The 27,533-nt window shown below is 43.3% G+C and overlaps 1 pseudogene across 1 annotated transcript; it reads left to right on the top strand.

The window, feature by feature from the left end:
• Window positions 1-593: 593 nt before the first annotated feature.
• On the top strand, window positions 594-27,533 carry LOC311246910 (lactadherin-like; annotated as a pseudogene). Its single transcript, XR_014621010.1, has 10 exons — window positions 594-723; window positions 6,943-7,068; window positions 7,343-7,475; window positions 18,483-18,596; window positions 18,879-19,060; window positions 19,530-19,685; window positions 20,030-20,174; window positions 23,761-23,963; window positions 24,197-24,352; window positions 26,288-27,533. The product of XR_014621010.1 is annotated as a lactadherin-like (transcript).

Genomic DNA, 27,533 nt, shown 5'->3' with positions numbered 1-27,533 from the left:
TTGCCCCCCAGGTAGCACATCATAATCCATGCTGCTGCTCGTGTACTCAGTCTGTAGAGAGAGACAAGAGCAGTGCACAGGGCAAACAAAACATAACGTCACCCAAAACTGGTAGCGTCCAACCAACGTTAGGCATGATGTCCTTTATCCACAAGATGGCGACAGAGGTTTATATATTTTATTATGTGCCCAATTTACCAATGCCCCCCTTCCCACATAATGGACCACTGATTTGTAGCAATAGTGTATGATGCTCATATAGTCACATGATATGTGAGCTCATGCTCATGAATATTTTTTGCCGAAACTATCATAACAAATCGATTAAAAAATCGATTGTTTTTCTCAAACTAGTCCCTTTGGATATAATTGTAATTTTTACATAAAGAATACACTCGTGCACACGAATATATGCTAATATAAGAATATGTAATCTGACATTCTCACTGAATCGGTGTTTTATTTGATATCCAGAAGGCCGGGCCTTCATAGGCTGAAAGCCAAGGTGGGAGTCAGAGGGCTCAACTCAGCGCTAATCCATGGACCGATGTTGAGCCCGCCTACTCTTCCTGTCAATCTCAGCCCGGGTTTAGCCTATAGCCGTTTAGCGATTGCTGAGAAAACTGAGGGAGACCAACATGAAAAACCACGGGCTTTTGTTAAACTCAGTATATTTAACAACTTATATATGCCTACTTTTTATTTGTCTTTGTTCAGTAAAAGGTAAGTCCCGTTATATCCTTGACAAGGTGACTGTGTAATTCATCGCATAGGTGGCAGCATACTAGATTTAGGCTACATTGAAACACGTCTTAATGGAACATTCAAACTAACTGTAGACTTGCATTTATTACTTTATATGCTAATGTTATACATGGTGACTTGACGTTTTTCGTTCCATGTCACCCATAGAGGGACTTTGTACTGAATATTGTGCCAACTTGTCATGTTTGCAATGTCACTGTATTTTCATCGTATTCAATCTTGAGCCGCATACCTGATCTATACATAGACTATCGGACAGAGGTGGAAAGGAACGGATTACTCTGGTTAGTAAGGCTACTGTAAATAATTAGGTAAAAGTAGATTGATAAAACACCACAGGATTGATTGAAAATGTTATTAACAGATTGCAGAATGGGTACAATATACAGTACGGCTCAATACTAACAATTGTTAAGGGGATGCAGACCAGAGAAATACTTTCGTCTTGTTTACATCAGGGTCCCCCATTTTCAATTCATAACATTTATGACATACACGACGACATACAGATATACAGTACTGTTACATCCAGACATTTATGCATACAAGATATACAAATATACAGTACTGTCTATTTACAGACAGAGTTTCTAACAGAGAATAATTATATACATTTGAGGGGGAGGAAACTGTACATTGGGGGGGTTGGACATTCACTGGGGCCAGTTTGGAATTGCGGCCTCCCGTAGGTGCTTTTTTAGAGCGGTTTTGAAGGTGGGTGAATGAATGAATGAATGAAAACTTTATTTAACAGATTGCAGAATGGGTACAATACAGTACGGCTCAATACATACAATTGTTAAGGGGATGCAGACCTGAGAAAGACGTTTGTCTTGTTTCCATCAGGGTCCCCCATTTTCAATTCATATAGACATTTATGACATACACAACATGACATTTATGGCATAGGGACATATAGGTATTTAGTACTGATACATTTGTGACAAACGGTATTCAAATATACAGTACTGTTACCCCTAGATCCTGACAGAATATGTACATATGATGGGGAGGGGACTGTACATTAGGAGGGGGTGGGTGGGTGGGAGAGAAATATACATACGGCGGGGAGGGAATATATACATGCGGTGGGGAGGAGACTGTCTATTAGGAGGTGGTGGGGGTTTTGGGCATTTACGGTGGCCAGTTTCGAATTGCAGCCTCCCGTAGGTGCTCTTTAAGAGCGGTTTTGAATGTGGGCAGGGATTCACATTCCTTTACAGCTTTGGGTAGGGCGTTCCACATTGTTGTGGCATAATTGCGAAACGTGTTTAGTCCCTTGTTTGAGCCGAATCTGGGTTTAACATGATTTGTTGAGCTTCCTCTGGTGTAGTGGTTGTGGTATTCACTGACCTTTGGGAAGTATTTTGACATGTACATGGGCACCCCGGTCGTATAGTGTATCTTGTAGACCAGGCCCATTGCAAGTTGCTCTACTCTGTCGTCTACTCTAAGCCATCCTAGGTTGTCAAAGTGGGCAGGGGTGAGGTGGGTTCTGGGGTTCAGGTCAAGTAGTAGTCTGACCAGTTTGTTTTGTGATGTTTGTAATTTTGTTTTAAGCGCCTTTGAGGTGCTTTGGTACCATGAGGTGCACGCATAGTCATAGTACCCTTGAATGAGTGCTCCTGCCAGAGTCTTCAGGTAGGGATTCACATTGTTGTGGCATAATTGCGAAACGTGTTTGTCCCTTGTTTGAGCCGAATCTGGGTTGGACATGATTTGTGGAACTCCCTCTGGTGTTGTGGTTGTGGTATTCACTGACCTTTGGGAAGTATTTCGACATGTACATGGGTACTTTAGTGGTGTAGTGTATCTTGTAGACCAGGCCCATTGCAAGTTGCTGTACTCTGTTGTCTACTCTAAGCCATCCTAGGTTGTCAAAATGGGCAAGGGTGAGGGTGGGTTTTAGGAGTAAGGTCAAGCAGTAGTCTGACCAGTTTGTTTTGTGATGTTTGCAATCTTGTTCTCAGCGCCTTTGAGGTGCTTTGGTACCATGAGGTGCAAGCATAGTCGTAGTACCCTTGAACGAGTGCTCCTGTTAGAGTCTTCAGGGTATTCTTGTTTACCAGAGAGGAGATCCGGTACAAGAATCTTGTTCGTTGGTTGACTTTTTTTATTACATTGGTTGCCATTTTGTCACAGGAAAGATTTTCCTCTAGGATGGAACCTAGGTATGTAATTTCATCTTTCCTTGTGACAATATTGTCACCCACTGTAACTGAGAAGCCGTTATCATATCGTCACCTCAAACGTCGATGCCAGAGGGAGTTTCGAACCTGCGGTTTGCCGCACGCCCGCACCGCAGGCTACAGCACAGACCTCTATACCAAGAGGTGAACTCACTGCTTTGTAACGTGTCTATGTGTCTTTTGAGGGTGAGAGTGAGTTTAACCCATAGCACCGCTACTCGCCCCAGTCACTTCACAACATCGGAAGTCCATCGTGACTGCGCTTCGTGGTACCATCCGTTACACATGCACAAGATATTAATGATTTTCATTCAAAAGTAAATAAGTAGCCTATTCTTGAGTATGACTACAACTAGCATGCTATTCTATGTTTATAAAAGACAACTCGTCTAGGCCTATACTCTTACTCCGACTTAAAGGTAGAATCTCTAATGCTGACAAACAGCGACCTCTTGGCAGAATTGCTCTTCTTGATACTGCACTATGTTTACATGTTTTGGTCTGATGTGTGGATTGGAGTTGAGTGGGGATAGGGGAGGGGTTGCTACTGCTGGTGTAACGGATATGTGCCGCGATAGTGTGACTACGGCACATAGAAGTGTGTAAAACTCACTCCCCAGAGGCATACAAACTGAGCGCTTAGGGGGGAATTCCCTTCTTGGCGCAGCGGTTTGCGATGCTGGCCCCGGTGCAGACGCTCGGGGTTCGACTCCCACTCGAGGCACGGTCGAATTTCGTGGCAGGTGTCAGGTGGCACCTGCTACACTGGCAACACCTCAGGCTCTATATATACTGTAGCTAGCTAGCTAGCTATATAGTAATTTATTATACTGTCAATTTACAAGATTATAAGTGAAAATAGTGTGCTGGAATTCTTTATTTTGACGTTGTCAAGATCCTGTTTTTTGGACCTATTGAGAAAATAGCATTTCCACCCACCAGCCCACCCTATCCTAATTCCAAAACCACCCACTATGTCGGCCTTCAATAATCAAAGTAGCCTACTGGAAATATTATATGTCAAGAGACGCTTAACTTTAGAACATTGGCTCTTATTACTGTAAATCTTCTCACATCACATCTGGATGTTTCGCATTTTTTTTTTGAAAAAATGTGAATCCCTACCCACATTCAAAACCGCTCTTAAAGAGCACCTATGGGAGGCTGCAATTCGAAACTGGCCACTGTAAATGTCCAACCCCCCCCCTCCTAATAAACAGTCTCCTCCCCACCGTATTTTCTCCCACCCACCCACCCCCTCCTAATGTACAGTCTCCTCCCCATCATATGTATATATTTTCTGTTAGGATCTCTGGGTAACAGTACTGTATATTTGCATATCGTATGTGTCACAAATGTAACTGTACTATATACCTGTATGTCATGTATGTCCCTATGCCATAAAGGTCATGATGTCATGTATGTTGTGTATGTCATAAATGTCACTATGAATTGAAAATGGGGGACCCTGATGTAAACAAGACCAACGTCTTTCTCTGGTCTGCATTCCCTTAACAATTGTGTGTATTGAGCCGTACTGTATTGTACCCATTCTGCAATCTGTTAAATAAAGTTTTCATTCATTCATTCATTCATTCATTCATTCATTCATTCATTCATTCATTCATTCATTCATTCATTCATTCATTCATTCATTCATTCATTCATTCATTCATTCATTCATTCATCCATTCATTCATTCATTCATTCACATATCACTCTTGTTCAGACATTTCAACATTCAGCAGTCTGTTGTGCTTCTTCTAATGAAAGCCTGTCACCGTCCATAGTTAAATAGTGAAAATACCCATGTTTGTCAAACCTCTATTTTTAAAGCAGTAAGTCATTCGGAAGCCTTATATATATCAAGATGGCAACTTGTTTTTGTCATGGTATAATGAGTGAGTAGATGCTAAGCTACTTGTTATTGTACCTCTATTGTATCAAGAATGTTTCATTGTTATTGTGATCTGCAAAGCACGTTGTAGGCAATTACATTGTTTCACAGTGAATGTGCTTCTGTCACTATTATCATATTGTATCTATCTCTAGTCTGTAACAAGAATGTTTCACTATTATTGTGATGTGATCTCCAAAGAGCATGTCATATAGACAATGGCTTCATAACACAACACTACAACAGTGTGGCTTTGCCTCTGGTCAGTGGAGGGTGTACAGATGGCATGGAAAACAACGGCCATATGGGTAGTCTGTCTGGAGCCATCGTGATGCCACATGACCGCTGCAAGGATCTACTGGACCTTCGTGTTTGGCCCACAAAAACATTTAGCATCATTGGATTTGTCTTGCTGTGTCAATTTGAGGAATGGGGTAGACATGTCCTGAGGATACAGTATGGCTATTGTAGAGATGTAGAGACCAATATACCAATTTCAGTGTGCTTTGACCACCTGTCAGGTGTTTAGAGTGGGTGTCATGCATCCACCCTGGGGTTGTTTCTGTCCGTCTTCCATCTGGCTCCACCTGCTTGTTTATGAGGTGGGCTGCGTGTCTCCGTCATGTTATGCAACTGGTCATTCCCCAAAGAGGTGGTAGTGTGTAACACCTGTCTAATCCTGCAATCTCTTAATCCTGAACACAAACACATTCTGTTATTAAAGTGTCAGTTGAATTACAAAGCAACCTCCACGTTCACTTTGTCCCAGTTTTGATATCGGTGTTCGTGTTGAAACACGTCAGTCAGTTCTGCTGTAAAGCCGGTCTGCCCAGTGAAGGCTTGACTGCCAAACCTGCTTCCTTATGGAACAGTGTGGGATATGATTAACACTTTCAGAGCCGGCCGTGTTTTCCTTTTTACCCCCTTGAATGCCCAGCAACCACTTCAATGTTAACGTTAATATCGCCTAATCTATGTTTTAAATTATGGCTATGTGTCTAATCTGCCCGTCGCATTATCAATGACCCATTTCCAGTCAACATTGTCGAAGCGGATTGTTTTTTTATCGGTTCATTTCCGTTTTATAGCATTTTGAAAAGCCCTCGTTTTCAAGAAGAAAGAAAAATAATCCATGATAAACGCTGATGTACTGTAATATTCTAGAACGTTGTCATTGTTCGGCCTATTTATGAATCGTTTTCAAATAAACGCTAGATTATCGATAGTATTATGTGTACGTATACACGCTGGTGCCGCAAGCTGTAAATCGATTCTCTTATTTCCTGATCACTCTCACAGTCAAAACAGCCATATCACATATAGGGGGAAAGCTTATATCTCCGTGAAAACAGGTCTGATTATCCTAAGACTGGTAAAATAGATTGCTAATAAAATTTAAAAAAACGAACGAATATTCTCGTTATGGGCATTCAACCCGCAGGGTTGAAAACTCGGGTTGGGCATTCAAAGTGTTAAAAGAGAGTTACCATGTACGGTTGCTCATGTATGATAAATTCATATAGAAATATTGATTCTGATATTTGGTGAGTTGAGAGGATACTGAGAAAGAGAATTTGAAACGGAAGCGTTTAAAGGATAACTAAAACACGAATCTTCCTTCCCCACACTGTCTTTGTAAACCTTATTTCTGATAGTTATTATTATTGTCATTGTTATTATGAATGATGCCATTTAGAGGACTCTGGAGCCCCAAGGAGACTTAAAATCCTGACCTTTGCCTCTCCCACTGAATGCTCCTGCCTTTATGTCCCTAATCCAGTACAGAACTGTGAGTCAGTGGTTTGAGCTTTACAGCCAGCCATGACCTCTGAACATGGTCCCTACATGGCTGCTACAAACACTTAAGCCAACAACAGACCGAAATAGGAGATACAATTGACATTTACACCATGAGAAAAGCACCCAGAGGTCCAGTCATGTCCTAAAATGAGAAATGAGTCCTCTCTCTCTCTCTCTCTCTCTCTCTCTTCTCTCTCTCTCTCTCTCCCTCTCTCTCTCTCTCTCTCTCTCTCTCTCTCTCTCTCTCTCTCTCTCTCTCTCTCTCTCTCTCTCTCTCTCTCTCTCTCTCAGGTGACTACTGTAAGGTGAATTTCTGCCATAATGGGGGAACATGTGTGACTGGTGTTGGGGAGGATCCCTTCATCTGCATCTGCAATGACGGCTTCGCTGGAGACACCTGCAACCTCACAGAGACCGGTACAGTCGCTCTGCTATTAACAGCGGCCTTCTTGTGTCTCAACCTAAGCATTCCAGTTAGCTGAAATTCCATTTTTTTTCGCTTGATGTCATAATGCCCTCTCTGTCATTATCAGTGGCCATTTTGTGCCAGAGGAAAGCAACAGCCGTGATTTGAGGATCAAGGAAAGAGGAGTTTGAGATGGGTGAAGGACAATAGGGTTAATCAAGCACCATCTAGGCCGTCATCATGCACTAAATCTATTTCCATCTTTGCTTGGGGACCTCCTCTCAGGACCTTGCAGTCCCAACCCCTGTAAGAATGACGGCTCCTGCCAGGTCATCACGCCGACCACCCGAGGAGACGTGTTCAACGAGTACATCTGCAGGTGCCAGGAAGGCTTCGAGGGGTGCGCACTGCCAGATCAGTAAGTAGCCAGCGGACTGGAGGCGTGTGACTGTGACGGTGTGACGTGTCCAGGGTGTCCTGCACCCCTACATCTGCCTGCTCAACTGAAGTATCCTAGTTCCTCTCTAATTCCAGTATCAGCTGAGGCATCCATCACACACACATAGAAGCAGAGCTGCAGAGGACACACATACACACGTTCCACTCCCAACTCAGCATTTTTAGCGTGAGAGTTGTGTGTCGTGAGGTTATACGTTTCATGAAAGACCTTCATTCAGCTAGCCTGGAGGTTATTCTGTTTAGCTAATTAGTCAAATCCAAGCCAAAGTCTCTTGGCATTCGGCAGCTATCCACACACAGATTAAACATGGTCTCAGTCTCTGCATCTTGACCTAATTAAGAACTTTATAATGGCTAATTCAGTTATATCCTCTTATGATAAACCTTGAATTAGACATTAGACATTTTGTTTGGTTTGTCATTCGAGCAGAGATGGAATAGTTTATTAAAGGAGTACTTTTGAATGTCACTGTATTTTTCTTCACTTGACGCTTGTCTCACTGGAGGAAAAGGTTTACACATAGTCCTTCAGTTTCCCAGAAATGGCATGTTAGCTTTATTAGCATTCATCATTGAAACCAAGGGGCACCACTAGCTGCAAGTGTTATGCTTGAGAAGAAAAGACAATGCATGTGTGTATGTGTGTGTATTCTTGTGTGTGTGTGCCACCCATTGCATGTCCCATGTCATTGCATGCCGAATAAAGACATCTCTAAAGAGGTCCTGCATTATTATATATATAGTTATGCCCCTTGGTTACAATGAGGAATGCTAATAAAGCTAACATGCCAATATCAAAATACTCTCTTTACTTTAAGTGTAAAGGGAAATATTGAGCTGGAAATAAGTGTGTACTTTAACATGAGGAACTAGTAGAGAGTAAAGATTGGAATGAGGAGAAGGGTGTCATCAACTAAAGCCTCAGAATCTGTAGGAGGGGTTCTGAATACCCACCGGCACACCCAGCATGTTGTTTGGGAACAGGTGTGTGTGTGTGTGTGTGTGTGTGTGTGTGTGTGTGTGTGTGTGTGTGTGTGTGTGTGTGTGTGTGTGTGTGTGTGTGTGTGTGTGTGTGTGTGTGTGTGTGTGTGTGTGTGTGTGTGTGTGTGTGTGTGTGTGTGTGTGTGTGTGTGTGTGTGTGTGTGTGTGTGTGTGTGTGTGTGTGTGTGTGTGTGTGTGTGTGTGTGTGTGTGTGTGTGTGTGTGTGTGTGTGTGTGTGTGTGTGTGTGTGTGTGTGTGTGTGTGTGTGTGTGTGTGTGTGTGTGTGTGTGTGTGTGTGTGTGTGTGTGTGTGTGTGTGTGTGTGTGTGTGTGTGTGTGTGTGTGTGTGTGTGTGTGTGTGTGTGTGTGTGTGTGTGTGTGTGTGTGTGTGTGTGTGTGTGTGTGTGTGTGTGTGTGTGTGTGTGTGTGTGTGTGTGTGTGTGTGTGTGTGTGTGTGTGTGTGTGTGTGTGTGTGTGTGTGTGTGTGTGTGTGTGTGTGTGTGTGTGTGTGTGTGTGTGTGTGTGTGTGTCATTGTGTGTGTGTGTGTGTGTGTGTGTGTGTGTGTGTGTGTGTGTGTGTGTGTGTGTGTGTGTGCATGTGTGTGTGTGTGTGTGTGTGGTGTGTGTGTGTGTGTGTGTGTGTGTGTGTGTCATTGTGTGTGTGTGTGTGTCATTGTGTCATTGTGTCTGATGCGGTAACGGAACATATCACCATCTAGCGCAGCAATGTACAAACATGCCAGAGTGAAACCAGAGTGGTTTGGCCTTACCAACGATGTCTTTGCTAACATACCAAATACACCGGACGTTGTTTTTGTTGACACCAGCCACAGGGAGGTGCTGGTCATAGAAGTAGGCTGTACCTTTGATCTGTACATGGACCAGGCCTTCCGGAACAAGTATATCAAATACCACTGCTCAGCATGATGGCTGACCTTGGGTATAGGTGTAGATATAGTGTACTTGTATTCGGAAGTCTTGGCCATGTATACAAATGCACCATGACCGGTCTGAGAATTGCTGCAATGTCTAAATGAAAAGCCAAACAAATAGCCAAATATTGCTCTGTCTCAGCTATTATTGGCAGCTTAGCCACGTGGAGAAGGAGGTGCATGTGTACCCTTAAGTGTTCAGTGCTGCTTGGCCCCGATACATTTGATTCCCTATTTATGTAATATAATTTGTGGAACCAAATAAAGTATTAAAATGTGTGTGTGTGTGTGTGTGTGTGTGTGTGTGTGTGTGTGTGTGTGTGTGTGTGTGTGTGTGTGTGTGTGTGTGTGTGTGTGTGTGTGTGTGTGTGTGTGTGAGACACATTATGACATACGTGTGTGCCCTTGTTAACGTCTGTTCTGTGTGCCTCCTGTTGTGCATTCAAATAAACACGCCGACACACCATATTCAAAACGCCTCTCAAAGTGCAAGTACTGATATAGAGCCAGCTTCAGTCTGTTAGTTTGAATAAAGTATTAATGACAAATGTTCCTGGTCACTGACCCCAGATCAGTACTCTGGAAAACATAGTGAATATGGGCCCAGAGATGTGTAATTTCTGGCAGTATTATTTGGAACTGGGCCCTGGGAATGAAAAGGGGAAACGAAGGATGCTATTCATGAGTATTTGAATGGGTTCCGTGTGGCCTTGTAGCACTGAAGGATATTTAGCCGGAGCTTGGAACAATGCCTTTTCCCATCTCATTTGGTTGGAGGACTTCAGCTGAGCCATTTCAAAACACCACACATGATCTCTCATGTAATGCCAAGATTATTACATTTAAACTACTCTCACACCTACTGTGGCACAATAACTATAAATCATAATTATAAAGACATAGCTATAGTTTATCAAGCATATACCGCTTTATTGGTGTTTATAGTTATCATGGTGAATTACACTCCATATCCCCAGCGAGCGATTTTTTTCTTTTCATAGTTACCTCCTTTTCGGCCCCCCAAACCAAACCAGTGTCATTGCCAGCAGCCTGGGTAACCTGTCTCCCCTAGTCAAGCCCTTCGTTAAAAACCTGGGCGTGCTCTTTGACCCAGAGTTGTCCTTCAATAGGCAGGTAAACTCTGTGGTGAAGGGGTGTTTTTTTCCAGCTCCGGTCCATAGCCAGGATCAAGGCCATTCTCTTCCCCTCAGACCTGGAAAGAGTAATTAACGCCTTCATATCTTCACGCTTAGACTACTGTAACTCCCTGTACCTGGGGCTTAATAAATCCACCATAGCCCGTCTACAACTACCCCAAAACGCTGCCGCTAGACTGCTCACAGGTACTCGGAAGAGAGCTCACCCCTGTACTTGCCTCCCTCCACTGGCTCCCGGTGCGCTATAGAATAGACTTCAAGGTCCTCCTATTGGTCTACAAAGCCCTTAATGGTAAGGCCCCTGCTTACCTAGCAGACCTCCTCACCCCCTATACCTATACCAACGTCAGGGCCCTCAGATCGGCTGACAAGGGTCTCTTAACTACCCGTACGTCTGATTTCTAGGGGGGGGGGGGGGGGGGGGGGGGGGGCGTGCTTTTGCGGTCGCAGCCACTGACCTCTGGAACAGCATCCCCATGTCCATTAAATCGGCCCCCCTCCATCGAGTCTAAACAGCTTTCTATTAGGAAAAAAAACAGCTCAGCCACCCAAACACTAGTCTGACCACCAATTGCAGTGTTTGTGCCGCGTGGCCGCCCACTCCCGGTACATATTTAGTCCGAGACGTCATGGAGTCTATGGGCCTGTAGGGTGGAGCATAGGGCGGCTCCCAGTCTGACTCAGTCTAAGCTGGTGAGACTGCATGGGCTGGCGGTGGCTGGCTGAATTGGTGTTATGTCCGTTTGCGTCTTAACCCTTTCACTACCACTGTAACTGAGGGGTTACAAAACCCTGACTGTATTAAAGATTGTGATAGATTAAACCACTACTACATATTATTATTACTTGCCAGACAGTACAGTTAAATATGGCAGACACTCAAAGACGGCACGGTGACAAAGAGATAACGTTTACAGTATTTTATTATCAATGTCAAAGATACAACTGAGAATTATTTGGTCGCTCTTTTATGGCGAATGATATTAGAATGTCAGAGTATAAAAGACAGTGGGAATGAATAATTCCTAGGCTAAGGATACTAGACCGGAACGCTGCATGGCGTGAGATGGCAATATAGAGGGGCAAACGAGGGTATAGCTGGAGACTGGTGATTTCCCCCACGGAGTGGTAAGCTCCAGAGGATTGAAGAATAGACGGATACTCCGGCTGGTCACTGGAGAAAGGGGGTCTCATACGGATCCGGTCCTTGTAATCCAAGTGCTCGATAGCAGGGTAATAGCTCTTAATCCAATGCCCGACGGCAGTGATGATAGCTAGCTAGCTTCGTCCTCGAAGCTAGCCCGATGCAGATCCTCAGGGGTAGTTAAATCCAAACGACAATGGTATTAACGATGCTCTTCTCCACGGTACTACGTTTACACAACTCACTATAATCCACCAACAATGGTTCTACAATATCAAGGTCGTATCTAAGGAGCTACTAGTTATCCGTAACGATACACCGCGGTAGGTTCCACTGCTCACATGTCCAATAGTTCTGCTGCTAGGTTCACCTCGTGTTCTGATACTAATTACGTTAAGTCCACACACACTTGCTAAGGTTCACACTAGTTACTAGGTTCAAGCTTCACTTCACGTTAGGTTGGGTCGAACTGCTGCTGCTTGCGCCTTCCACAATATATATTTAGAGTGCTTTCTAGGGCGCAACCGAATCTCTTGTCCGGAATCAATGCGCTGGCCAAGGGCATGTCTCAACTTGTCCGAACTCGTCTTTGAACTTGTCTGGGGGGCGCGACTGTTGGCGCCGCCAGTGCCAAGGGCGTTGTCCAATGAGGAAAGCGAATAATGCTATGATTCAAACGGAGGCTTAAAGGTATATAGCTTATATATATAAATAATATACAAGTTATATAAAATAATAAAACGTATATTCTCAGTGTTAATCTGGCCCTTCACAACAACCACACTACCAAAGGGTTAACCCTTTCACTGTGACAATACATAAGGTTAACCCTTTCACTGGCACACGACAAAGCCTTAACCCTTTCGGTACCACACTACAGAAGGTTAACCCTTTCACTACCACAGTGAAAGGGTTAAGTCTTACTTTGGATAAGCTGGATGATAGCATTATGTCCCTCTCCCGGTGGGTCTATGCTGGAACGCAAACATATGCTGATACACACCAACAACTTAACGTTGTAAATGTTCTGCGGAAACATTTCTGACCCTGAACCGATACAGTAGATGTGTTTTTCCAGTGTTGCTCCAGACTAGGAACGTGGGGCATAGGCCTACTGTATTTTATTTTAGTGTACTTTGTGACATCATTCTTTCTCTCTCCCTCCTCCCCCTCTCTTTGTCTGTGCGGGTGCTGTCACTGCAGTTTGGGGAATGTTTGTTACCAATCCTCTTAGTGCTACCGGGAAGAGCAGCTGCTGAACAGGTGTTACATTAACCTGCTGTCTGGCTTTTAGATTGTGGTGAGAGACAGTAGGAGGACAGGCAGAAACCCTCCTTCCAGTGGCGTCGCGTGGGTAAAATAACAGGGGATGCCAAAAAAAACGATAAAAAAAAAATGTATTAAATGTTTTTATTAATATTTTTATTTTTAATTTTTTTTTAAGTCAAGCAGTCACCATGTACACTACAGTATGGCTTGGCGGCGAGTCAAACTTTATTTTTATTTATTTAACAGATTGCAGAATGGGTACAAATTACAATACAGTACGGCTCAATACACACAATTTTATAAGGGGATGCAGACCAGAGAAAGACGTTTGTCTTGTTTACATCAGGGTCATTAATACTGCTGGAGCATTGGTTAATTATTTTCCTTGCACGATTTTGCGCGCCGCGTCGGAACAAATTCGAGACACATATTCGGTTGCAAAAAGGTGTCCCACGGTCTCCTCTGTGGCCGTGAATATTTTCACGCGGATCGGAATCACGGCGCGCCTGTGGGACACTTTTCCGTTTCGGCGAGTTTATTCCACGCTTTCGCCTTTCCTTTTCTAAGCATTTTCGGGGCTACATGTGAATGAGTAAAAGTTGCGGGACGCGCAGATGTTCCCAGAAAGCTCGCGTGGAGCCCATAATAGGCTCTCTTAATACAGCGTTTTTAAAATCACGCGACATTTTCAGGGTCGCGAGCCGACCTTTTCCCCTCGTTTTCGATGATGGAAGTGATTTAGGAAAAGCTTCGGCACGCCGAGAGGTACCCGTGGATTTAATCTCGCGAGGATCGGGGCAATATTCGGCCCGTGGGAGCAGTCACGGGTTAATTACATTTTCAAATGTGCAGAGGGGAGGCCAGACTACTACGTTTTAAGGTGTGGGCAGGGCTTTAGTCAGCTCGAATCTGATTAGCTAGTATTGGTTTTGGAGTCCACATACATGGGGAGGCTGGAGAAAGACACCTCCCCCCTGCCGCGTCTCTACTTTCCGTAGCTCCATTTCTGCAGACCCCTCTTTGATTGGTTGAGCCCATTTCTGCAGACCCCTCTCTGATTGGCCGAGCGCGCGCATGCGCATGAGCCGCGACAAGCGCCTCTAGCCAGGAATCAAAACTCCGTTAATCTCCAGAGAGAGAGGCTGAAAACCCACAGTTCTTGCCCGACGGATGGGAGCCGAATCCCGGATCCGAGTTTTCTGATGAATACCCCCAAAACATAGAGGTCGTGAACGCAATTTATACGCATGGAAGTATTGATTACGCCATAACGAATCATTAAAAAAATATACCGTTAACTGGAATATGTTGTGTGTGCACATATGTTGGATTATGTAATTGGTTTGTCATTAAAAACCAATAATAATCGCTCGCATCGCCGGCTTCGCTGACCTGACCAGAGCTCTCTCAGATTCAAAGTTTTAATTGCAGCCTGGAACATACATGTTTCGGAACCAATGTGTAACTAGACAGTTAAAATATAACATTTATATTAATTAACCCAGTTAATGCCTTAAGAGAAAGAGTCTGGTGGTCAATGTCGGATTGCTACGGAAATGTTGTGTCTTACTATTAATAACTAATTCCTTGGTCAATAGAAGTCTCTGTGATACTTTCTGAATATGATTTGGGAACATCAAATGGGCAGGGTTATAATAGAAGAAAGACAGTGTAAACAATATAATTAACTCTGAATATAATAATGAGGAAAAAGAAACAGGATACACAACAAGGTGCATGAGATGAGGTTATATGTAGAACATGGTACAGTTACAGTAAGTGGGGAGTGCGTCATGGTACAGTTACAGTAAGTGGGGAGTGTAAACACTAAACAGTGATTCAAACCCCCTCAATGTACAGTTTCTGACAGCTGGGCTGTGTTGAACTTGTCACATGAAATAACGTTATGTGAATAAACCGCGAAATAACATAACGTTATGTTATATAACGTTACAATGTACAGTTTCTGACAGCTGGCTGTGTTGTGAAATGTGCATAACGTTATGAATAAACCGCGAAGTCACGCGAAATAACGTTATACGCGAATCTGGTAGTACATTTCTTTTTATCTTCTTGACATGATAACATTACATCCGCCTTTTGCCATCAGAGAGGGGCTTCACTCAACCAATCAGAGAGGGGTCTGCAGAAATGGGCTCAACCAATCAGAGAGGGGTCTGCAGAAATGGAGCTACGGAAAGTAGAGATGCCCCCCTGCCTCCTCTCCAGTCTCCTCTGCTGCAGTGAGTCTTAGGCTACGTTTAGACGGAGAGAGTCTGAACAGAAACCGCAAAAGTCGTCTTACGGTTTCACTTTTAATTTTGCGTTTAGACGAGCGTTTTGGGATGGAATTCTCCGTGCAGACGAGGCTGTAACAACTCGAGACAACGGAGCCCCGCTGTCACGCGATTGGCGCATATGTCACATGACGTGCTGTGAAGACCCGCCCTACTCTGTCTCTGATTCGCAGACTGTGGGTGGGGAATGTGATTGGACCAAAGCAGAGTCACTCACAGACAGTGGGTCCAGTCACGCCGCGGGACAGATTCTTGTGTATTTAAAAGTACTGCCAATGTAGCCTTCAGGTGATCGCCATGGATAGAATCAGACATGCTTTATTTACGCTTCTAGGCTACTGGCGCATGCCTGTGATGTAAGCAGTACACGCGACGAGAGCCTTGACAACCCTTTCGTCATTGTTTTATGCGGTTTGACAGTTTAGATGAGAGCGCAAAGGTTTAGCGTTTCTAGGAATTACACCCTGGAAGGTGGTCTCACTTTTTTACGGTTTCACCCCGTAAAAACGCTGTTTCCGTATAAACTAAAGGCACATCCGAAAAAATATTTTTGCGGATTCACCTGCTAGCGTTTCCGTCTAAACGGGGCCTGACAGTGTGTCAAGGCCTCTACATGCTACAGCAACTTCAAAGCAACTTCAACACAACATCAGCGCGATTTCAGCACGGTTGTTGTTTAGGGTCTTGTAGACTGTGTTGCTTGGACGTTGTGTACATGTCCCCCAAATCTAACCTAAACAACCGTTGCGTTGATATTGCGTAGCAGTGATTGGTTGGTTAGCGAATGGGGGCGGGGCTGTCATAGAATAATATTGGTCTCGCAGAGAATACCATCCGCCATTGTTGTAGCCAGCCAGCGGTGATGCTAAATAATTAGCGTCACATAGCTGGCCTTTTTCTGAAAACCCAAGCACATATTGTTCCATAGCATACGCCTTCAGTTGATCATGACAAATCCTCTCTTACCTTGACGATTAAAAAGCCTCCATAATTTTGTAAATAAAGCTGTAGCCAGCCAGCTAGCATTGGTGCTATACAAAATGCTATCCACATTAGCTACATAGCTAACCAACTAAATACAATGGTATCCTGAGGTAACTTTAGCGTTAAATACAACGTTTGCTAGTCGAAATGACTGGACACACACAGGAACAAGTTAAACATCAATCAATTAATTTATTCCAATAGGTAGTTTGAGCTGCATGTGAGCCGAGGTCCTCTCCATTGGAAACTAATGATGTTACGGTAACGTTAGCTCGAAAAGCACAGAAAGTTAAGCTGCTAGCAACAGACACTATAACACTTCCGGTCGGGGGATTTCAAAATAAAAGAGCGACGTCTAAAATCACCGGAAATACGTTTATTTTGTACATTATCTAACGTTAACACGAACCTAAACTAACTTTAGTTAAACTAACTTTGCGCGTCGATGTTGCAGAAGCATAAAGGCAGAGTGTCTAAAACACCGTTGCTTTGTAGATGTTGTGTTGCAGTTGCTTTGAAGTTTCTGTAGCATGCAGAGGCCTTTAGAGAGAGTGAGAAGGAGAAGAGGGAGACATTTAAAAAAATATATATAACACAGATGAAAAATAATGATTTTTTATTATTATTGTAAACTATATATATATATATTTTTTTTCATATTTCATATTTGATATTAATTCATATTTTTATAGGGAGGCCTGGCTTCCGTTGGCTTCCATGAGGAATCGCCACTGCCTCCTTCACAGGTTAATGGACCTTATTGTGGAATGTGGGTAGAGGCAGTTTTGTCAGCTAGGTGAAGTTATCAGTGTTCAAATCATCATGATTTAAAAATCCTGTTTAAAATCCTGTATACCGTTGGGAGGTATTCCTGTTGTCTTTGTTACTGTAGAGTGGTGTGTGGTTACACGGACTCCAACTATAGAATTATATTGAGTATCACGCCTCCCTGTGGAGAGTAGAGAGAACTGCAGCTATGCTAGAGCAAACTATGTACAAACTAGATGCACCCACACTACAGCACAGGTTGACCTGTAAACCAACCATCCAGTCATGAATATTTAGGAGAAAACCTAATTATGTTATTATAAAAACGAGTAGTCTGAGGAGACTCTGTGTCACATCAACCTCACTCGCATTCCCCACCTAGTGTCCCTTAGTGGGAAGTCTTGCCTGTCACCATCTTGGCCCTCAGACCCTAGGTGCGGCAAAAACGCTGACCTCCATCTGCATCTGTTTATGTTTGACCCATATGGAAAAAATTCAATAGTGCATGTTCTTGGCTGAATGTCAACCTATCCACCAACAACTTGGATAAAAGGGACACACACACACATACACAAGTGATTATAATACCCCCTTGTGCTGTCCCCGGGAGTAATTACAATGTTAACAAACTTTCTTTCTTTTCAAATCTTTTTATTATTTTTTATACCAGCATCATGTACAGTAAACATTGGTGTTTTCAAAACATCTGAGTGAGCTGGTCTTCAAAGTATTGTACAAAACAAGGCAGAGGAAATAAAACAAAAAGGAAAAACAAAGAAACGTACTCAACCCACTCCTTTCCCTTTCAGTTCCCACCCACCCCTCGTATGCCCTCCCACTAAACCCCGTCTTTTCAACCCAACCCCTTGTGCTCCCCAAGTGAGTTGTCTCCTGTCCTCCACTCGTGTGCTGCCCTCAGGGCACCTCTGTCATCATCTCTGGCTGAAGAGAAGCCACTTGGAAGCAGCTGCAGGTTTGCAAGCACAGTGAGAGCATTGTGGTTCCCGTGAGCCCCGTAAGCCCACTTGCCTCGCAAACGGCCATCCACTTCTTTTTCTGACCTGTATGTATGTGGACAGGTGCGCTCTAGAACTATAGCCTAACCATCATACAGCATCTTCTCTCCCTGTAATGGTCACCAGAGAATCTTCCACCACTTATGGGCTGAACTTACATAATTATCTATACTTAACCCTTTCACTACTACACTACAGAAGGTTAACCCCTTCACTACCACACTACAGACTGTTAAGGGCAGTGAAGGGTTAACCTTCTGTAGTGTGGTAGTGAAATTGTTAACCCGTTTGCAGCACGGTAGTGAAAGGGTTAACCGTCTGCAGTGTGGTAGTGAAGGTGTTAACCCGTGTGGTAGTGAAAGGGTTAATTACAGTTGAAAATGTTATTCATGTCAAGATTTTTTTTTTCTTTTGTTCAGATGTGAATGACTGCGCCTCGCTGCCCTGTAAGAACGGGGGTAAGTGCAGAGATCTGGACGGAGACTACACCTGCCGCTGCCCAACCCCCTACGTTGGAAAACAGTGCCAACTACGTAGGTCCACCCGCCATAATGATATTCCTGTACATCTCAACATTACATTTCCAACCCACCAGATTATTATAGTGAATCTTATATATATCTTTGTGTGTGCATTAAAGATAATAATAATAATAATAATAATAATAATAATAATAATAATAATAATAATAATAATAATAATAATAATAATAATAATAATAATAATAATAATAATAATAATAATAATAATAATAATAATAATAATAATAATAATAATAATAATAATAATAGTAATGTCAAGGATATGTGTCCCAGGTTGCATCTCTCTTCTGGGAATGGAAGTGGGAGGAATCATGAGCTCTCAGATCTCGGCCTCCTCTGTTCACTACGGGGTCCTGGGGCTCCAGCGCTGGGGCCCGGACTTGGCTCGGCTCAACAACCAAGGCATGGTCAACGCCTGGACCTCTGCCGCCCATGACAGGAATCCCTGGATTGAGGTCAGACGAGCAGACCAAACTCATTAAAACCACAGAAAATGATTATGTATTATAAGGGTGTAAAGGTACACATATCCGTACCGTACCGAACGGCTGTGTAGGGTACCGAACGAATACAACGAATACACTAACGACCGCCCAATATAATTATTATTATTATTTAATTATTTTACAAGTCGATTATTAATTTCAATATAGAATATTCGTATTCTATACCCGGGGACCATATTAAATAGATTTTTGTAACGGGGAGATGGAATAGGGGCTATCTTCGTCCACTCTACATGGTATTGCAGTACTTCCAGGAATGGTGCACCTCCCGATCAATAAAGGAATATCCTATCTTATCTTATCTTATCTTAAAGTTTGAAAAGGTCTAAATGGAGTTGAGGTGAAAGGATCTTTGTTGTGGTGTTGAGGTTGACTATCATGATCCCACTTTTTATTTTCTTCTTCTTTTTTACACCAGATTAATATGCAGAAGAAGATGCGTCTGACAGGCATCATCACGCAGGGCGCCAGTCGCATGGGCGCGGCCGAGTACGTCAAGGCCTTCAAGGTGGCGAGCAGCTTCGATGGCGAAACCTACACCACTTACAGAGCAGATGGCCAGAGGAAGGCCAAGGTTAGTGGATAATGGATATATTACTCATATAGTATCAGTTTTTGTGTTTGCTGCATTTTGCTACTGTAAAAGGTTTGTTTATATTGATAATGTTTGTAAATGCTGGAGTAAAACAGAATTAGTTAAGAACATTGCAAATTGTGTATTTTCCACCTGTTCACACATGTGTATCAATGCAACAGACGAAGCCTTTAATCTCTAGTAGACTCCAGAGAGAGCTTCTTCAGATGACTTCAGATTACTCATAATTTAGGGCGAGGTCAATTCAAAGCGCTATCCTCCTCTGCTGAATGGCAACATTGGAAAAACACTTTCCTCATTTATTTGTGTCCCCCGCCCCCCAGGTGTTTGTGGGTAACGTGGACAACGAGAGCACAAAGGCCAACCTGTTTGATCCCTCCATCGTGGCCCAGTACATCCGCATCATCCCTGCCGTGTGCCGCAAGGCCTGCACCCTGCGCATGGAGCTGGTGGGCTGTGAGCTCAATGGTAAACACACTATCCAGGCTGAAATACATCCCTCTACACTTCTTTTTCCTTTGAATTTATTTATATTTTTAATTTTCTATTTGTCAATCATAATTGAACGTATTCCCATGTGTATTCCCCGTAACAACAATCCATAACAGAGAGGAATTGTCAACAGCTAATTGGTGGATAGAAATATTTTTTACAATTATATACATGGGGGTCAAAGAGAGATGATGGTCTCTGATGAGTCAAAACAAGACATTTTGATTCACATTTGGTGTTTTTCCATTTTGAGAAAAACTATGAGCCAGTGTATTGCCATGACAAGCGTGAAATGGGTCTATTTAGATACATCTCAACATTGGTCCTAATTCAGCTGCGGTTAGACCACACAGACAATAATAAAAGTATTCAGAGTGAGGGCAACTCTTACCATGCAACAGTAGTGGCAGGTGTCATTTAAAAGCACAGAACTACACTCAACTACATGCACAAACACACATATGCATGTACGCATGCTTACACACACACGCACCCACACCCACATACACTGTCTGGGTTTTTCCAGCTCCACCCTATGTCACGGCTAGTACAGAGGATGCAGAACACAGACAAACAGGCAGGTCTTGGTATAACCCAAAAAGCAGGTGTGTTTATTATGAAGTCGCGTATCCAGGCAGATGTAGGTCATACACGCAGGGGGTATTCATAAAGTCCAGGGGCTTACGGGGAGCAGGGTAGTCAGACAGGCGAGGGGTCGTAGACGGAATCAGACAGTCCAGGGAGTAAGCGAGGAGAATAGTCAGGCAAGCGGAGGTCATACACAGGATCCAGGGGCAAGAGAACAGGAAGCGGAGCCAGGTAGAGGACTGAGGGAAAAGATGACAAGACAGGGCTAAACACGGGTAACGGAATAATATATATATACGAGCACTAAAGACTAAGACTGACTGGAGAATACAAAGTTACGATCTGGCAGCATGATGACATCTGAGCCAGATCTATATAGGGAGGTGTAGTCTGACGTCACTTTAGTTTCCTGCGCGGTCCACCCGTATAGGGATTTATCATTCGGAAAATGGATTATCGGCTATTGTAACAATTCTGCCTCATGAACATTGCAAGCTTTCCATTTTTGCACAAAATGAGTTCCCTTCTATCACTAACATTATTGTATTTTTGGTTGAAATAAAGGTAGTTATATAAGGTTTTTAATTTGTCATTAGAAAATAACTACACTTACCAGTAGAACGCCTGACATTCAGTGCTGTCGCCGTCAGCAGCGCCAAAGAGAAGTGTAGTTCCTCAGTGAACGAAAACATAAACGTTGTTATTTTGCTACCTTTACGATTAATTGCGAATTTTTTCATGTTGAGTTATAGATTGTGGACACAGAAAGGTACACCATGCCAATGTTCATGCTTTATTTGTTTTAAACGAGACGATTTAGAAATGGGTCTATTGGAAATACATGGCAATTTCAAGAGGGGTGGAGTGGACCACGCTGGAAACAGCAATACCTCCCACACACCTGAACTCCATGTCTGTAATCAGAGGACACACACAACGCGAATGAACACGGACGGACGGGGGGCTGCCGCTTCACTTCCGCTCCCATGTTAACGGACGCTACTGTGCACACTGGCCGCAAGCGAGGCGGCGCGGGAGGCGTGCGCCACGCGACTGATTGATTGATTGATTGAAAATTGTATTAACAGATTGCAGAATGGGTACAATACAGTACAGCTCTCTCTTTTTCTCTCTCTTTATTCTCCCTGCCTTTCTTTCTTTCTCTCTTTCTCTCTCTCCAGTCTCTTTCTCCCCCTCTCTTTCTTTCTTTCTCGTTTTCTCTCTATCTTTCAATAGATGCATGTTGTTCAACCAGCTAATGTGTCTGTATCTTTCCCAATGCAAATAAACCATATTACTATACTTAGTACCCCGCCCTGTCTGTCTGTCTGTTTGTTTGTCTATCTGTCATATCTGGTTGCCTGTCTGTCTGTCTGTCTGTCTGTCTGTTTGTTTGTTTGTTTGTTTGTTTGTTTGTTTGTTTGTCTATCTGTCTATATATCTGGTTGCCTGTCTGTATGTCTGTTTGTTTGTTTGTTTGTTTGTCTATCTGTCTATATATCTGGTTGCCTGTCTGTCTGTCTGTCTGGCTGTTTGTTTGTTTGTTTGTTTGTTTGTTTGGCTATCTGTCTATATATCTGGTTGCCTGTCTGTCTGTCTGTCTGTCTGTCTGTTTGTTTGTTTGGCTATCTGTCTATATATCTGGTTGCCTGTCTGTCTGTCTGTTTGTCTATCTGTCTATATATCTGGTTGCCTGTCTGTCTGTTTGTTTGTCTATCTGTCTATATATCTGGTTGCCTGTCTGTCTGTCTGTTTGTCTATCTGTCTATATATCTGGTTGCCTGTCTGTCTGTTTGTTTGTCTATCTGTCTATATATCTGGTTGCCTGTCTGTCTGTCTGTTTGTTCAGCCAAACCATTGATAATGTAGTTTTATAGTGGCGTAGGAATCCGTCTGAAGAACTATACTATATTGCATAATAATAATAATAATAATAATAATAACGTTTTATTTACACGTTTTATTTGTTTCCTGACAGCTAATTATGGTAATTATTATTATTATTATTATTATTATTATTATTATTATTATTATTATTATTATTATTATTATTATTATTATTATATTATTATTATTACTATCATGAAGCCAACTGGCCCCTGCAAATGTCTTTACCCAACCCCCTCTAATGTACAGTAAATGACCAAGTATGGTTTTGTCAATATTCCAATGTACAGTTTTGCTTGTACAGTTGTGCAGTGTGTGTGTCCCCCACCCTACTACTAGAGAGAGCGAGAGAGAGGGAGAGAGAGCGAGAGAGAGAGAGAGGGGGGGTAAAGAGGGGGGGAGAGAAAGAGGGGGGGAGAGGCAGAGAGAGAGAGAGCGAGAGAGAGCGAGAGAGAGAGAGAGAGAGAGAGAGAGCGAGAGAGAGAGAGAGAGAGAGAGAGGGGGGGAGAGAGAGAGAGAGCGAGAGAGAGGGAGAGAGAGAGAGGGAGAGAGAGAGAGCTCGTGCTGCTGCTGGTTCTATGGAGGGCTCCGCGCTGCAGTCTGTCGTCCGCGCGCTCTGAAGTCGGACTCTGTGTGCCAGGCCAGGCGCACTTTGTGCGCGTTGTGTGTGCCCTGGGCGAGAGAGTAGACATGCAGGGGATAGAGTGTGACACCCTATTGTCATATGTCTGGTCTGTAGTACAGTATTGTACACAGTACACTGTGTCCACATACTGTAATGTATACTGTACAGTATATGTTATGTATGTTATGCTGCCTCCCCAGCGGCATTATATTTACTGAGTGTGTCCTTCAACTTTACTTTGTGAATACCTTTCTGTTCTTTCCACTTGGCTTTGGGTGTAAAACATTCAATCAAATCATAATTTGAAATTATACATGCATAAAAAGAGACAGCTGTCGGGTTGATGGTCTTTTCTTTCTTGCGGGTGTGATCAGTGGGGTTTTCATCTCTTCTTCCCTGTCCTCTCCATCTCTATCTGTCTCTCTATCTCTTTCCCCCTCTATTTTTCTCTTTCATTCACAGTTTATTCAAACACGGCAGGTTGCTCCGAGCCAATGGGGATGAAGTCCCGCCTCGTCTCCGACGTACAGCTGTCGGCCTCTAGCTCCTTCCGCACCTGGGGCATCGATACGTTCACCTGGCTCCCCCAGTTCGCCCGGTTGGACAAGCAGGGCAAGACCAACGCCTGGTCCGCTGCGAACAACAACCGCTCCGAGTGGATCCAGGTTAGGGATGGTGCCTAACCTTGCCTTTTCCTCTCATCATCTCTAAACTTTGGTGCAATCTGGTAGTCTCCGGAATACCACTGGTGTTACATAGAACAGTAGGAAAATAAATGTTGTAGGAATGCTGCAGTCTTGCCATCATCCCTTTGCGCACCTGTCTCCGGAATGTCATCCAATGTTGTGATGTTGTGATTGAGGCGTATACCTGTCCTCTCTGTGTGTCTACCCTATAGGTGGATCTGGAGAAGACCAAGCGCCTCACAGGTATCGTCACACAGGGAGCGAAGGACTTCGGGGTGGTGCAGTTTGTGTCCATGTTCAAAGTGGCTTACAGCGACGATGGTCAGCAGTGGAACATGGTGAAGGAGGACAACAATCAAACTGATAAGGTCAGCGGAATGTAAACCTCTAAAATAACTCGTTCCCGACATACTGTATGGAATCAGAATCAGATTTATTCATTAATACATTTAGGAATTTATTTTTGCTCTGTGCTTGCTCATACAAGAAAGACGACAACAAGACTACTGTACAATTCTATATACAGTATATCCTCTTAACACGCAGCGGCCCTCTTGAGGATGATTTGCCCGCCGGCGCCCGACGCCACTTTGGTGACCTCTAGCGGCTTGTGTGTGCATATTTTTTAATACAATATATATATATATAGAATTAAAGCCCTATTTCTTGCCTGTGGATTGCCGTTCAGTGGTTCTCGAGTTACATGCCGATATGTGAGGCGTGTGCCAAAGTCTTTAGCAGACTTTAAATTTCTTCTAATACCACTCCCGACTCCCAACGCTCTAGCTCCGTCAATCATTAGGCGATCTCGAAAATTATTGGACAGTGTTGTAGCCAATGAGTGTGGCTTTCCAATGATAACCCACATGAGGTTGAGTGATTCAGGGATCTAGGTGAGAAGTCACAAGCGACAACAGAAAATAAATAATTCGCCGAATGCATTGGAGTCTATAAGAAAATGGAAACCTGCAGACCTTTTTTTTCTCACATTTTACCAAAATCTCTTTATATCACTTATTTCTGAATGGATTGTTATGAAATTTGGACATGTACTACACAAGACTTCAGGCTATGGACCCAGCCATACAACTCAAGTTCAGACCTATGTTACTCTATTTCATTAGCACTAAAAGTGAATTTTATTTATTGTATCAGAAACCTCTGAATGTTATCTTTCAAAAGAGAACAGGGTCATGCATGTGCTATAAGTATAAACTATAGTATAGTATAGTATTTTGGTTTGCGAAACAAGTATGCAGTCCTCAAGTTCAAGTAAAAACATTTCCACTTTTCTGCCTGCTTGTTAAGAGGTTTTAAAAGATTGAGTAAAATAAATAGGAATATTAAAATGGTAGAAGTATATAAGGAAGTTCTGGAGGAATTGTGCAAATGCAACGGGGCAAAGGATAAAAAATTGCATCTGATAAGTGTATTATTACCACCACAGTATTATTACCACCACAGTACAGTACTTCCCCTCCTGTCTCATTCTGTGACATCTGAGCACCTCTCCCACCGTCGCTGAGAGAACACCTTTACCTTTGTCCAAATAAAGAAGTGTGCTAGTATGTCCGTTTTTGTCAACAGAGGACCGTAGTATGTCTCACATTGCTGTCAGTCTGTCACGTCAGTGAATGGACCTATCTCAAACCCTGTCCTCTTTTCTTAATCAGAGAGTACTGTACCTCCACCCCGCTCATCAGCTGTCCTTAATGAGATAATAACTCCACCTGATTATTTAAACCTTGCTGAAGCACTGACTTGCCTGTTATCTCTCCAGGTGAGCGGTCAGGAGGGGCTTGTCCTCTGCCCCCTTTTTGGGTGATTCTTTTTTCAAATGGAAGGGTGCAGATGGATCAGTAAATGCTGCCAAAAAGAAAGTTTAAAAAAAAATCTTTTTAGTGAGTGCAGAGTTTTCATCCCCTTGACGACGCTTTCCCTGGGCTTTCTTGGATCACTGAGTGGCTGGGTGGGGCCAGTGGAATTTGAGTTGTAAGGTCATGGGTCAGAGGTCATGTCAGATTTATAGCCTCTGATGTCAGTTCTTCCTATCACCTATTTACTGTCAAAAGAAACAATTTCTCATGAACAAACTCAACAAAATGGAGGATGTTTTGCCATGAATGTATACAGTTGCAGTATAGGTGGCCCTTACAGTACCACTAACCCTGTTAATAACATGCCCCCCCCCCCCTTAGGCAGGATCTATCAGTTAAGTTGAACAGAAAATGTATTACAAACAAGTACTTGTTGTCTTTTAACCCATCAAATAACTATCGTACCTATTTCTCAACTACCTGCAGATCTTCAACGCCAACATTGACAACAACACTCATAAAAAGAACCTGTTTGAGCCACCGTTCTATGCCCGCTATGTCCGCGTTGTGCCCTGGGAGTGGCATGAACGTATCACCCTGCGTATGGAACTGTTGGGTTGTGACGACTAGAACATCGTCGCACAACCAACCAATCAGTGCTTCAACCACATCCAGCATCCCAGCTCTTCTGACCACGCCTGAGGCTATAGCTGGGACAGAAGCAACTTCCCTTTCTCCAAGACTAAGGCATAGAAGTTGAATGTATAGAATGCAACTCTCAATGGGATGCGTGTTTCCTTCTCCATCCGACTCTGGATAACGCAGCTCTGGAATGATAATGTCTGCTGAGTAGCTAGAATTTAAGCACTTTTTGTGTTTCATAATCTTTTAATTTTAATTTGTTCAAGTCATATTAATGGCACTATTATGAAAGTGCAGTTTGTGTTTACTCACAGAGAGCACTCCATTGAGTATCCATGTTTGGGATTTCAGTGACTTAACATTTCTTTCTAAATGGTTTTGCTCTATGTGCATGTTATTATATAATTTATTTGCGTCGTTTAACCCTTTCAGGTGTATGTTTTTGGAATGTTTTCTTAAGGTTCCTCTGACCATTAGCCATTGTTACATTGTTCATTAGAATACTCTGTTCACAAAATTGTACCCCTGAAGGTTCAAATGTATATTGACTCCTGCCTCTGCCAAAGTTGGTACCTTGTGACAGTTGCCTTTCACACATACACACACCCAGTTGTACTGAATCGGTACTGAATCTGAATAACCAAAATGGCGTCTCTGAGCTGTCACTTTGCTGGCTCAGCAGTTGGCCTGTCTATACAGTCCTGCACGAGGCAACAGGCCATATTTTACCACACCACATGAAGTTATATGAAGGATAGGTGAAGGGCATCATCAAGTTTCTCACCTGCTGTTATTGAAAACCATTTTTAGCTGTGACACGCTACAGTAGCAGCAGCAGGGTGGAGGGAGATGTGTGCAGCTGTGACGCGCTACAGTAGCAGGTGCAGGTAGAGGGAGATGTGTGCAGCTGTGACGCGCTACAGTAGCAGGTAGAGGGAGATGTGTGCAGCTGTGACGCGCTACAGTAGCAGGTAGAGGGAGATGTGTGCAGCTGTGACGCGCTACAGTAGCAGGTAGAGGGAGATGTGTGCAGCTGTGACGCGCTACAGTAGCAGGTGCAGGTAGAGGGAGATGTGTGCAGCTGTGACGC

This window comes from Notolepis coatsorum, assembly GCF_963971535.1.
Source record: "Notolepis coatsorum genome assembly, chromosome: 20".
Lineage (NCBI taxonomy): Eukaryota > Metazoa > Chordata > Actinopteri > Aulopiformes > Paralepididae > Notolepis > Notolepis coatsorum.
Note: the sequence above shows the minus strand (reverse complement) of the source record. Positions and strands in the feature narration are given on the sequence as shown.